We start from the raw sequence: 12,700 nt of genomic DNA, 5'->3' as shown, positions 1-12,700 counted from the left end.
GATGTCCCTTGACCCAAGTCAAATTCGGGTCAAATGTGGATCCATCCCTATATTTGCCTAGACCAAATGATATATTACTTCAAAAATTATATTTGTATATTTTTCAAGTTATCTTTTTTCAACAAACAAGTGTTGGATGCAGTGACTAAGGTCTCCCTTCAAAATAAAGAGGCTTTTAGTTCAAGCCTCCTTTTGACTACTATTAGGATTTTCCTTGAAATAATTTGGTACATGTAGGGGGAGGGGAATTGAACGGTTCGAAATTATTTTAACCAAATCAATTAATTCGATCGGACCGGATCCGTATACAAGTTTAATGAAGGCAAAATGCTTTGAATATGGTTTTAGCCCATACAATCCAAGTCGGATTCAGATATGAATATGGATATAGTTGTATCTGGCCCGGACCCAGCCCATTTAAGCCCTACTTTTAATTCTACCTTTCTAGGAAATAAGTCTATTGTCTAAATATTTCAAAAATGTCATGGCCATGTTTCGTTCTTTATTTGTCAATGTACATCACAATCTTCATCCTTTTGTGCTTGCGAGATTAACATATCTTCCTTTAAAACTTGAGGGGTTTGCTTAATGACAATCTCAGACCAATAAGCAGTTAATGTCCGTAGGTCATGAGTTCGATACCCAATATAAGCATTAATTTTCTTATGGGCCACCCGCGAGGGCGCACCTCACTCACCTGGTGCGTGTGATGTATCCGGAGTTGTACATGCCCTGAGACTAGTCATTGGACAAGACGAGGGTCTATGGACTGGGTTTGGTCCGCTGTCTACAGGGATACCCGATCATCAAAAAATAAAAAAAGATATCTTCCTTTACGAGAGAAAAATTTACCAACAATGATCATTCTCTAGTCCAGTTATATATGTTGCACAATAAAGGTATGCTCACCATGATAATAGGTGTATTTTGATGCAATAAATTTGCATACCAATCTTCAAATATTGGAGTCTCCCTTTGCCCATACTCGTTCTAACAGAACTTATTGCACAAAACGCTTTCTATTTCTAATCTCCACCACGATTACCCATAGCTCTTGCTTTTGACATTTTTGCAGATTTCCCATAACCAATAAAGTGAATCTTATTCCCTATTTCCCCAAAGGAAGTTTGCTAATTCTCTTATTTCTTCCATCATATACTTCACAATGAGCACCAATAAAGGGTAGATGTTTTCAAATAGAGCTAACTTCTGAAAAACATTTTTCTTACTAAGTAAAGAAAGTTCAGAGAATCTCCATGTGCGATCCATAAACATGATGGGAGCACAAATTTTAAGAACTATCATTTTATTTATTTATTTATTATTTTCTATTTTTCACCGTTGAATTTTAATTTTAAATTTGAGAGGTAAACGACCGTCCATTTTCAAAACCTTAAATCAAGACCAAATGAGTTTTCGGGGCAATAACTTCAAGGGCCAGTTTTTCTTTTGGAAATATGTACTGAAAAGTTTCTCTTAAATAAAATGGCCCATTGATGGCTTACTCTATAAAATATTAGTCTTATTAAGACTATTTTGAAGCAATTTTTAAGAAAAATACCATAACTACCCCTTCAACAAATTGTAATCGAGATTTGTTTGAAAGGTCCACGTTTTTGGTGAATATTTGAGATGCCTCTGTGTTTTTAAATTTGATGACATTTCCTTGACCTTTGTCATCTCTTATAGATCAAGGAAAAATGGTCTAAATGACCAAAAAATCTTTTGTTTTTTTTCTTTTCAAAACTAGTCATCTTAAACCCTCTTAAATATGATGGGGATGATCATGATCATGATCAATTTATTTTCGGTGTGTAAGTGGACCAATGAACATCTGGATTTTAGGAACTAAAATAGATAATAATATTTAGATACTAATAGTTTTAACACTCGAATCTTTGTTGAATCAACTTGAAAACTCGTGAGTCAAATAAAATTATACTAGTTTTATGAATAATAAAAGATAGTTTTATAGGCAAGGCCAACTAGCTTAGTTGTTAATATCTTTGAACAATGATACCAGAGATCTAGGTTCAAATCCCGCCAGCACCGAGTTATTGATCTTTTTAAATTTGGCTTACCAATTAAAAAAGAAAAAAATATTTATGAATATTTTAAATAAATAAAATTATATTAATTTTATGATGGGGACGATCGAGGATGATCATGATCACGATCAATTGATTTTTGGTGTATAAGTAGACCAATGTAAGTTTTGAATTTCAGACCCCAAAGAATTTAATAATAGTTTTAGATATTCAAAAAAATGGTTTAAATGGTGGTTTTGGCATTTTATTAAAAAAATTGTTTCAAAAGTTCTTAGACCAAAGTTTTATAAAGTGAGCCTTAGGTGGTCCATATTTTTTGAGGGAACTTTTCGGTACATATTTTCAAAAAATAAGTTTTTACTGTCATTATCGATTGCCAATGTGGCAATCGATATGGGCCCAAAGATCCTTAGAAAGAATTGAAATCTTACTAAGTTAGTCAGTCTAACCCTACTCTAAACCTTTTTCTATTAATATCTTCAACTTGTCAATCCTCAACCTTCCTTGGGATTTTCTTAAGAAGTTCCAAAAGAATTTCCCCTCTCACCCTTCTCAAGGATGGGTATTGCACATGCCCCATGATTAGTCGGCTGCTACAAGAGGCTCGTTTCATTAAAAAAAAAAATCCAAGTCATTTGTACCATCACCAAAAATCAGTATTTAGGAACGATTTTCAACCGTTCCTAGGAATCTTTGACCGGTTAAACACCTCTCCAAATACGTATAGTTAGAAACAACCGCAGGCCATTCCTTCCTGCATGCACAACAACAGAATATTTATTATTCTAAACTGGTTTAAAACACTTCCAAATTATAAAATTCTGAAGAGCTAAAATTAAAATTTATAACATGTGAAAGAAGACATTTTTGTATTTTTTTCCCTGAATGAAATATGTAAAGATATGTCACGTAATTCTTACGAAAAAAAAATGTATCATTGATGAATTACCTTTGTTTCAAAATTTTCACTTAGAAGTATATTGGTGGAAATCTCTATGAACAATAGGAATCCCAACTTCAAAACCGGAATGGAGATAAACAAGCCCTCTTGCAGCTCCAAGTATACCTTAATTCTTCGAGGCCTGCCCATCTTCACTTCACTTATTCCTTTTATATAGTTACAAGTCATTATCACTTCACACGCCCTAATCCTCCTTTCCCGACCAAATTCTCATTACTGGATGAACATGTCGCTTCCCCCATTTCCTTGATTGTGAACACCAATGACCCATGACTTCATTTAGGCAACATTTGATTTTCAAGTTGCCAACATTCAACTGGCTCCCTGAAAAAAATGTGTATCACTTGTTCATCCTCAGAATTGATAATCAGTAACAACAACAACAACAATGATAATAACAACAAGAGAACTACATACAAGGGGCAACTTGATCCTTTGCCGCCTCTTATTCCACGCTAAGACCAACCTGAAAGGCATAATCACTCTTTAAAGATGCCAATCCGTTGCACAAACAGATCAATTTCGTTTTGTTTGACAATCTAAGTGACAAATTATCATCTTAGCTAACAATCAGATTGATTATCTCAACTAATTTCCTAGTTTCTCCACAATTCGAAAGGAACCCATGTCATAAAATTCCCAACAAAAAGGTAATTTAGCTCAAGAACCAATTGAACTACAAAACCCAATGAGTCCCCAAGATTAAATATAACAATTGGTGAAATTGAAAAGGGTTATGAAGTATAAACAGAGGAAAAAAAATCGGTAGTTTGAGAATCCTATCTAGAGTATGTACAGAGCAAGTGAAGTTAGAATTGGAGAGTACTCGATCCAATGTGCCAACTACCTCAACTTCTAAAGCAGGGTGATCAAATGAAATATTTGATGGGATCTACAATTTGGTTGTGTGCAAAAAAAGGGAATAAATGAAAACACAAGAGTTTCGAATTGGAGAATTTGAAGCCATTATCAAAGTTACAACCACTATACTATATGATGTATTTGCAGAGAAAAATTGAAGCAGCATAAGCAAGAAACTACACTCAATTTTTGTCCACTGCCCTATTGTGCCACTTGTCAAATTCTGGATAATCTGGAATCCACATCATTCTTTGATCTTGTTATTTCAAGCATATGCAGGTTTCATGAGTTTAACTATGAATGAATAAATTACAAATATGTCCAGCTAATATGAATACGCTAATATGCTTAAAAAGCATAAAAATTAGATGTGATATGCAAATAACTAAGTAATCATACTTCGTTGATGCTAACAAATGAATAGTATGTGCAGTTGCAAGCCCTTTCTTACAATGGGTCTGTCACTTTCCAAATATTTGAGAAATGGGTTACACATCAACTTGGGAAACAAGTTTCCCAGTAAATCGGAAACTATAGAGCAAAAGGTTCTTGCAATTAAGGGAAAGAATTTAATGATATTTACCAAAAAATAAAATATAACGAAAGAGCGTGCTAAGAATGCCATTTAGAATACTCACAAATATTTACGAGATGTGTTGGAAACAAAGTTGTCATCTAAGCGTCAGCTCTTTAATCCAAGACACTATTCTCAATAGATTTTCATTGTTCAAAAACTACACCAACAAGTGATCTATGGTTTACTTAAAATTTCACTAAATCAGCTGCAAATAATAATTGAAAAAAAAAATACGGATTCATTCTTGTTTTTTCAGTTGGGGGCCGCATTTCTTGGACTGTGTTCATTTTCTTTGATGTGCTACAACATTTGAGTGAGGATTGGATTAGATCCTTAGATGCATTTATCTTCAAAGCTTTTTTCAATTTCCTTCTTTTGTGATTATATAGACATACTCGTCTACTTTAAGGTGAGTGAACCACCAAGGGGTGAATTGGATTCATTCTAAATTTCAGGGCCTATCAGTTTGAACATTCTATCCCTTAATTATTACAAATGCTAGCAATGAACAGTCCAACTGGAAATATAAGAAACAGAAGCACAAAAGTTATTCCTACTCATATCAGAAAGGCAAAACAAGAGTTAATTCAATCTAGGACAATAATAACAAATAAGTTTTTCTTCAAACATATAAGTCATTCAACAATTTTAAGAGTAAAAATTGTCATGCAAACTCATAAGGTTAGAAATTATATACAATAGAAGCAATTAGAAATGTAATACAAGGACAATATACTAACATTACTCCCAATAATATCTATGCCGTCAAACAAGAAACAACTTATGGTTCTAGCTGAGGCATTAACCCCATGGAAAATGCCTCTGTTGAAAATAACACCTACGTAAAGCAATGATCAACATTTTAAAAAATCAAGACCAACAAATTCTTAAGACATGAAATTTTGTACTAACATGCACAATTAAAAAAATTAATTTGACTAACATACGCCTTTATGTCAGGGAAAAAATTGGATCCAGACAAGTGATCCATTGTCAAGAGCACGGCGCATTAATCTAACTAAAAGTGCACCATGAAAAAAAAAAGATTAACAGTGGGGATGAGACAGAAAGACAGAAAGATAGAAGGAGACATGGTTGTTAAAAAGAAGAATAAGATTAATTAAAACCATCATTTTTTTAAGTACAACAGTGCAGTAATTTGTAACTACCCTTAAACTTCTCTTATCTTCTCTTCCCTTCACATTTTCTCATTGGGGGTGAGACAGAAAGACAAAATGAGTCATGGCTGTTCAAGCACCACCCAGGCTAAAAACCACGAAGTCATTCAAAGATGTGGGAAAGTTGGTTAATTTTGTCATTGGCATCTACAGATCTATTGCCAATGTCACCAAAATCTATTAAATTTCAAATCTTAAACAATGGCTCAGCTCGTTTAGCTCCAATGCGCACATTGGTATTTTCAATTTAAAAAACTACTGAGATTTCGATCTTACACTGAGCAGAAGATCGCTTCCAACGTAACCAAAATTCTTGGAAAAGATGAAAATTAGATGACAAAGTAATAAAGATGCATAAAGAACTGAAAAGAAAAGCAAATTTAGTTTGTAGTTTTCCAAAGATCTTAGCTCTAACCACTATTTTCTCGGCCGCTTTGTAGATCTTATTGACCTTCGCCTCAAATAATCCCTTTATACCAGTTAAGTTCTGTAGAAAGACATAATCTTATACTTAAAAATCCGAGCTCTGTCAGTCTAAATCCTAAAATTAATTGGATTTTCACAAAGAAGATGAAAAACAGTCACAATCTTTTACTTATAAGTTTGAAGTAATTTGAGTCGTTCAAATTGAACTTAATTTTCATCTAAACCTTCATTTTGGGAAAAAATTATGTGGAAAGATCAAACCTATACCTAAAACAAAAAAATCCTACACTCTTGCAAAAAACCCAATGTATGCTCATAACCAAACAATCATATTTTAGAAAATTAAACTAACAGATCAAATCAAGGGCGAGATATCATCGGTGCAAAAGCCACTAAAACTAACAAGAAGTTGCCCCCATTAATCAAGTTAAAAAAACCTTAAAAATCTACAATTTTAGAGAAAATTAACCAAATTCATAAAGATCAAGTTGTATAAAGGAAAATAGAGAAAATCCAAAATCTTAAGCAGAACAATCACCTGATTAAAAACTAGAATAGAGAATCTCTACAACTAATAAAGCCATGGATTTCTACGTCAGATCCACACATCGAAGAAGCAATACCAGAGCAAATCGTGTAAATCAAATTTAATCTCACTAACAATCACGAAATAGGGTTCCAAAATCGTAAATAGCTGTAAAAAATGATGGATTGAAGAGAAAAAAAAATGAGAGAAAACAAGATTTTACACGAGAGAGAAAGGGTTTTCGATGATCACAGCTTTAGGTTTCGCACATCTTACATAAACAAACGATTGAACTCGATAAATGAGTTGATTTCCTCTCGAAATTGAGAGAACGGATTTTCGACAATCTCCCCTTCTCGAGTTTGCTTCGTTTCTCTTGTAATGCAAGAGTGAGACTCCTTCTCGTCGACCTTCAGCTTCGTTCCCTGATACATTAAACAGATTTGGAAGCGGCGTAAACTATTGAAACCGCTTAAAGCCGTTTTTAATTAAAAACGGCTACCTTCAAATTCCCGTTCCTAAATAGTTATTTTCTTGGGAGACAGAATATGGGACATGTAAAAAGAATGTAACGGTAATTGTTTTTCAAAATATGGGTTAGAAATTTCAGATTATCCCTGTAACGAGAAGATCACCCTAAAAAATAAATCAATTCAATCTGAAATTTCTAGTCTTACCAATACTGATATAGACTGTGGACCATCAATTTTTTACTAATAATTTGTAAATTATTTTTGATGAATTTAAAAGTTTTAAATTAGGTTGATTTTTCGTGAAGGTGATCTTCTCATCATAGAAATCGTCCCCACAAAAAATCAGTCCAATCCAAAATTTTTAATTTATATTTTGAAAAGTCATTATTTTTACTTATGTTTTAACATATAGCCCATGATCCACCCCCATTGTCTTGTTGTGAAAACTAGTCTATTTTGGAGGAGCATTATGAGGGATGAAAAATCTTTTTTTTTTCTAAATTCACATTTTGTACAAAAACATTCCTATTATTTCTAGGAATCTGTTTCGACTAGCCATAAATATACTTTCACGTGGACTTTGTAAAAAAACAATGTGTCATTTGCAACTGTGAAGTGTGATGAAATTAATATCACATCTTCTAGTCTCATTGTATCTTTCCAAACCTGTTAGTCCAGAAATATACCTTAGACAAGTTAAGTTGCCTCTTAGTACCCAAAAACAAAAGCTCCAATATTTTGTTATAACCTTTTGATATACTTATTTTGGACACACAGTGTATATGTTGTTGTCATATGTGTTTTCGACTCATAAATACCCTTGATTCGTTAGAATATTAAAAACTGGTAGTAACCTTTTCTCAATCTCACAACAAGGAAATATTCTTTGTTTAAAAAATACATAAACAAATAGAAGGAACTTGAGTACAAAATTAGATGGTACCTCGAGTTTCATTACTAATTAGGCTATTGATATAAAAATTGGGCATCTTAGTAAAAATTCCTATTCGATTTTTAATGTAGGCTCCGATAACAAAGCAAAAGTAGGCAATTTGCGTGCCTTCATTAATTAACCTTCTTAAATGTTCATTCATTTGATCGATTATCTCCTTCCTTGCCTATTTCTATATATATATATATATATACTCAAGTTCCTTCTATTAGTTTATGTATTTTTTATACAAAGATTATTTCCTTGTTGTGAGATTGAGAAAATGTTACTACCAGTTTTTAATATTCTAATGAATCAAGGGTATTTTATATGAGTCCAAAACACATATGACAACAATAGAAGGAACTTGAGTACAAAGAGGCTGGAAAGTTAAGATCGAGCACCTCATCTAAGAGCTACAAGCATCTCGAGGAGTGGAGAACCTAAATACCTCTTCACAATATCTAGTAGAATATTTGAGTTTATAGTAGATCTCTTCTTTTTATAGTAAAATAAGCTATAAGGTTGTTGAATGTAGGATGAAAATATGATGTTAACAAAATGAGAAAAGGAAGTTAATGAGAATTTTCATTTGGAGGCCAAATAATTTGAAAGAAACTCATCGTGTGTGTGTGTATCATATTTCCCTATATATATATATACACACGATGAGTTTCTTTCAAATTATTTGGCCTCCAAATGAAAATTCTCATTAACTTCCTTTTCTCCTTTTGTTAACATCATATTTTCATCCTACATTCAACAACCTTATAGCTTATTTTATTATAAAAAGAAGAGATCTACGATAAACTCAAATATTCTACTAGATATTGTGAAGAGGTATTTAGGCTCTCCACTCCTCGAGATGTGTGTAGCTCTCAGATGAGGTGCTCGTTCTTAACTTTGTAGTCTTTTTCTTTAGATGGTCAAACTTTGACCTCCTTCTGCTCCTCTAATGTCTTCTTGGTCGATCGTGAATGGAGAGGTGGTAGAGCTCGATTTAAGGCCATCTTAACAAGATTTTCGTTTTGAATTTTTCTTCTCAAGGTCTTTTGCCTTCAAATCTTCTTGGAAACCTTTTGGCTTTCAAAACCTTGAATAGAGGATTGTCGTTCACTTCGGTCGATGTGGTGCCTCTACTTGCACATACTTATGCATCATGATTGACCTCCTTGACTGATGACTTCGACTTTCGTCACCTTTCTCATTTGGTCGAGTCTTGACTCACTTCCAGCTTGAAGTAAGAGTGACTGGGGGTTCTCTTCTTGCGGTAGCCTGGCTCCTCTTTTTTATTGATGTCAGGTCAGATACTTCCATACATTGGAAAACTTGGCTTTAAACTGTATTTTTATGTCTCCTTCAATTCATTGATCCCTTCTCTCCCCTTACTGACTTATGACTTCCTCATATCTTCTTAGACTGATTTTTTTCCATTGTTGATGATAATTTGTCTGGATCATTCTCCTATCGAACTTTATTTCACTCTCTCTATTTCTTTTTCTCGTTGCCAGCAATTTGGATGTTTTTCATTACTTTAAGGCTATTGAATGACAAAGGATGTGAAGGTAAGAGGTAGGGGGCCCCTGTGTGGGGTCTGGCAACATTCCTTAGACAAACTTGTTAGTATAATCTTATGAAAGAATGAACAAACTTAAGTATATAAGAAAGATGATGAACAATATAGTCGCGGAGTCTTATATTATTGACTCGTGTTCATTTTGACAACCCAACACTCTTTCTTACACTTCCACCCATCAACCTTCTCTAATGTCTCTAACTTAGTTTAAATAGTCCATTTCTCTCGACAAGTGTTGTTATGCTACTGATCCAGGAGTCTTCCTACGAATCATACTATTTGAGGTTTGCTCAAGTATTTTGGGCAAAGAGCCCATCATCTGTCAATAAGATTGGACTCGATGTGTAAGTGTTGCAGGTCATTAAATTTGAAGGAAAATATCTTTGACTTATAATGTCTTATCAACTAGATTCAAATCTTTCTTGAGCTTATCTTTTCCATGCTCGATCTTGGGTGTTCATTTCAGGTTTCGTTTGTGTGTTTCATGCCTAATTTTCTAATATAATTACGATCTATATCCTGAGCTCGATTTATGTAAAATGACTACTAAGTTTGCCTGTAGGTTGTTTTTCTATTCTTTATCTTCTTGAATCTTCTGTGTCCTAATATTTAGATGTTCTTGGTCGATACCGTGCTCGTAAGATGAAATGTAACCTTCTACTTTTCTATGTTTATGCTCCTCATGGTTCTGGTCCTATATTTAGTTACTTACTTCTCGATCTATGGGTTTGCAAAAGTCAAACTAAGTTGAACCTTAGTTTCTTCTTTCATTACACGTGTCCCTATTGTGTGACGTGACAATTATGGTCCCCACAATTGCCCTTTTTTTAGCTCGATTCATTGAGGTGAATAAAATAATCACTGAGATCATTATCTCATTTTTCCTTAATGTTAGGCTAAAAAAATTAACTTCATACCTATTTTTCTTTCGATCAATGAAGGTGGTACATTGCGTTACTTTGCCTCCTGCCTCATTCTTATCCTATCTTTATTATTTCTCGTTTCAAGCGTAATGTTCTCTGTTTCATGAAGAGGCAATTGTAATGATTTATTAATGTATTTATCTTGGTCTTGATGAGTCATTTTGATATTGACAAATTGCCTTGATCTTTTCACCTTATTCCTAAAAACACATCATTTCTTTATGGGTGTTTTGAATGGCATTATTCACATGTGTTCATCTTTCTATATGTAGATCTCTCATGCCATTCTCTTTCTCATTTTGTCTTTGGTTCCTCGTTCTTCTTTCATTTCTTTTATAGCAGAAAGTTCATTTTTCTCCGTTCATCTACTTAGTAAGGGACATTCTTCCTCTATTTTGTCTTTGAGGGAGGTTCCTGAAGAAGACAATGGTGTCCCTATCCGCTTTGTTATGGTGTTTTGTACAGAATCCTTTCTGAGCCACTATTCTGAAGAGACTGATGCCACGGTTCTCAAAGGATAGCTCGAGTTTGGTGGTGGCTCGAGCAAACTCTTAAGGTGGAGGTCTGGTTCGGCTTATATGCTTATCTTCGTAATTGGGGGCTCTTCTTTGGAAAGAGGTCTAAGCATGTCCCACATAGACTCATTATTGGACGAGTCTATAAGTTTCAGATAACCCCCTACTCTCCAAGATGGCTTCTTATCCTCCTCTTCAACTCCAATGAGTTCTTTCGGGAGCTCAAGTCATGGAGGCCGAGCTCTTCTACTAATTCCGCCTTCGATTTGGCTCTTCTGCTATATGTACCTTCGACCGAGCTCTTCTACTGATTCTGTTGTCGATCTTTCTTTCTTTTATTTATTTTTTCTTTTCTTTCTTATTCCGAGGCATACCTCATGTAAAATGTAAAAAAATTTAAAAATGAAACAAAAGTATTTTTTTTTGCTTACATACATTTTTCTCTTTCTTTTACCGAACTATTATTCTCTTTTATGATAATTAAATGAACTTCATACATATAGAAAAAGAAAAGCTAACGAATGTATGGAGAGAAATTTGTTTTTGGCAAGTGTTGCTTTTTTTTTTTCTTTTATATGCTTTGTTTCTTCAAATGTTTCTATTTTGCGTGAATTTTCTAAGTAAAGATGTATTTTCTTTCTAGGTGACCTTAGTGTGTGCGCTTCAGCATCTTTCGTGATTTTGGTTTACTTAGGAAAAAATATTTCTCCCTTATAGCCTTGTTGTGCGTATTTCATATGAGGGTATTATAGGTACCTCGGTGAGTCAAGCTTTCAATTCGTAACCTATATTGTGCTTTTTCTTTTTGACTTGTGTGAGTGCCTTAACGAATTTAGCATATGAATACTTATTTTCTTGTAAACATGCACGTGTGTATTTAAATGACCTTGGTGTATTTATTTTCAGTTTGCAACTTTCACAAATGTATACAAGTGCTTTAAGCGACCTCGGTTTTACATTTTTTTTTACTTTTGATTTACACGAATATGCAAAAGTACCATACTTCCTTTCTATCTTGCCCAAGACAACTTCCCTCTAAGCACTGATTGCATGATAGCTACCTCGACGTGTTATCGTGAGTGCATACAATGACCTCAAACTTGTTTTATTGTGCTTTTTTTTTCTCACTTCCCCTCTGAGCACCAATTGCACGATCGTTACCTCGTTGTGTTATCATGAATGCATACAATGACCTCAAACTTGCTTTATTTTATGTATTTCCCCATTTCTCCTCTAAGCATTGATTTCTTAATAACTATCTAGGTGTGTTATCGTGAGTGCATACAACGACCTCAAACTTGCTTTGCATGCCCTCCAATGTGTATAGCAACCTCAAGCTTACTTGCATGTCCCATGAGTGCATATAGCGACCTTGGTACACTATATGTTCTTCTTCTATCATAAGTGAGTGTTGAGGTTTTACTTGAGTGGACTAGCTTCCCAAAACCTAAATCTCTCATTACCTCTTCTGGTATTTGGCTACATATGTTTTTCTTCAACTTTGGTTTCAACCGAGATATCGTAATGATGATTTTTTCTTTGGGTCTTGTGAGGGAGTGATTTGTCTTGTCCAAGCTTCCCGAGGGAGTAATTTGCCTTGCCTGTTTGTGGTATACCGATCTAAAATGCCTTCGATTGATCTCGATAATGCCCACACTTTATAAAATTGCTTCTTCTTCCCTAGAGGAAGACTAGAAGATGCAAT

At 34.0% G+C, this 12,700-nt stretch overlaps 1 long non-coding RNA gene across 6 annotated transcripts; it reads right to left on the bottom strand.

Annotated features, from left to right (window-relative positions):
* Positions 1–2,183: 2,183 nt before the first annotated feature.
* LOC147409736 (uncharacterized) lies at positions 2,184–7,191 on the bottom strand. Of its 6 annotated transcripts, none has more exons than XR_015175366.1 (5): positions 6,801–7,191; positions 6,041–6,112; positions 3,427–5,285; positions 2,998–3,333; positions 2,184–2,802 (listed from the first exon to the last, which is right to left on the bottom strand). It is a non-coding gene; the product is annotated as an uncharacterized LOC147409736 (long non-coding RNA). The 6 variants fall into 6 exon arrangements; XR_015175367.1 differs by having other exon boundaries at positions 6,854–7,190; XR_015175363.1 differs by having other exon boundaries at positions 3,427–6,112.
* Between the last annotated feature and the right edge of the window lie 5,509 nt (positions 7,192–12,700).

Source organism: Akebia trifoliata, chromosome 2 (assembly GCF_017979445.1).
Source record: "Akebia trifoliata isolate Shusen 1 chromosome 2, ASM1797944v1, whole genome shotgun sequence".
In the NCBI taxonomy this organism is placed as follows: domain Eukaryota; kingdom Viridiplantae; phylum Streptophyta; class Magnoliopsida; order Ranunculales; family Lardizabalaceae; genus Akebia; species Akebia trifoliata.
Note: the sequence above shows the minus strand (reverse complement) of the source record. Positions and strands in the feature narration are given on the sequence as shown.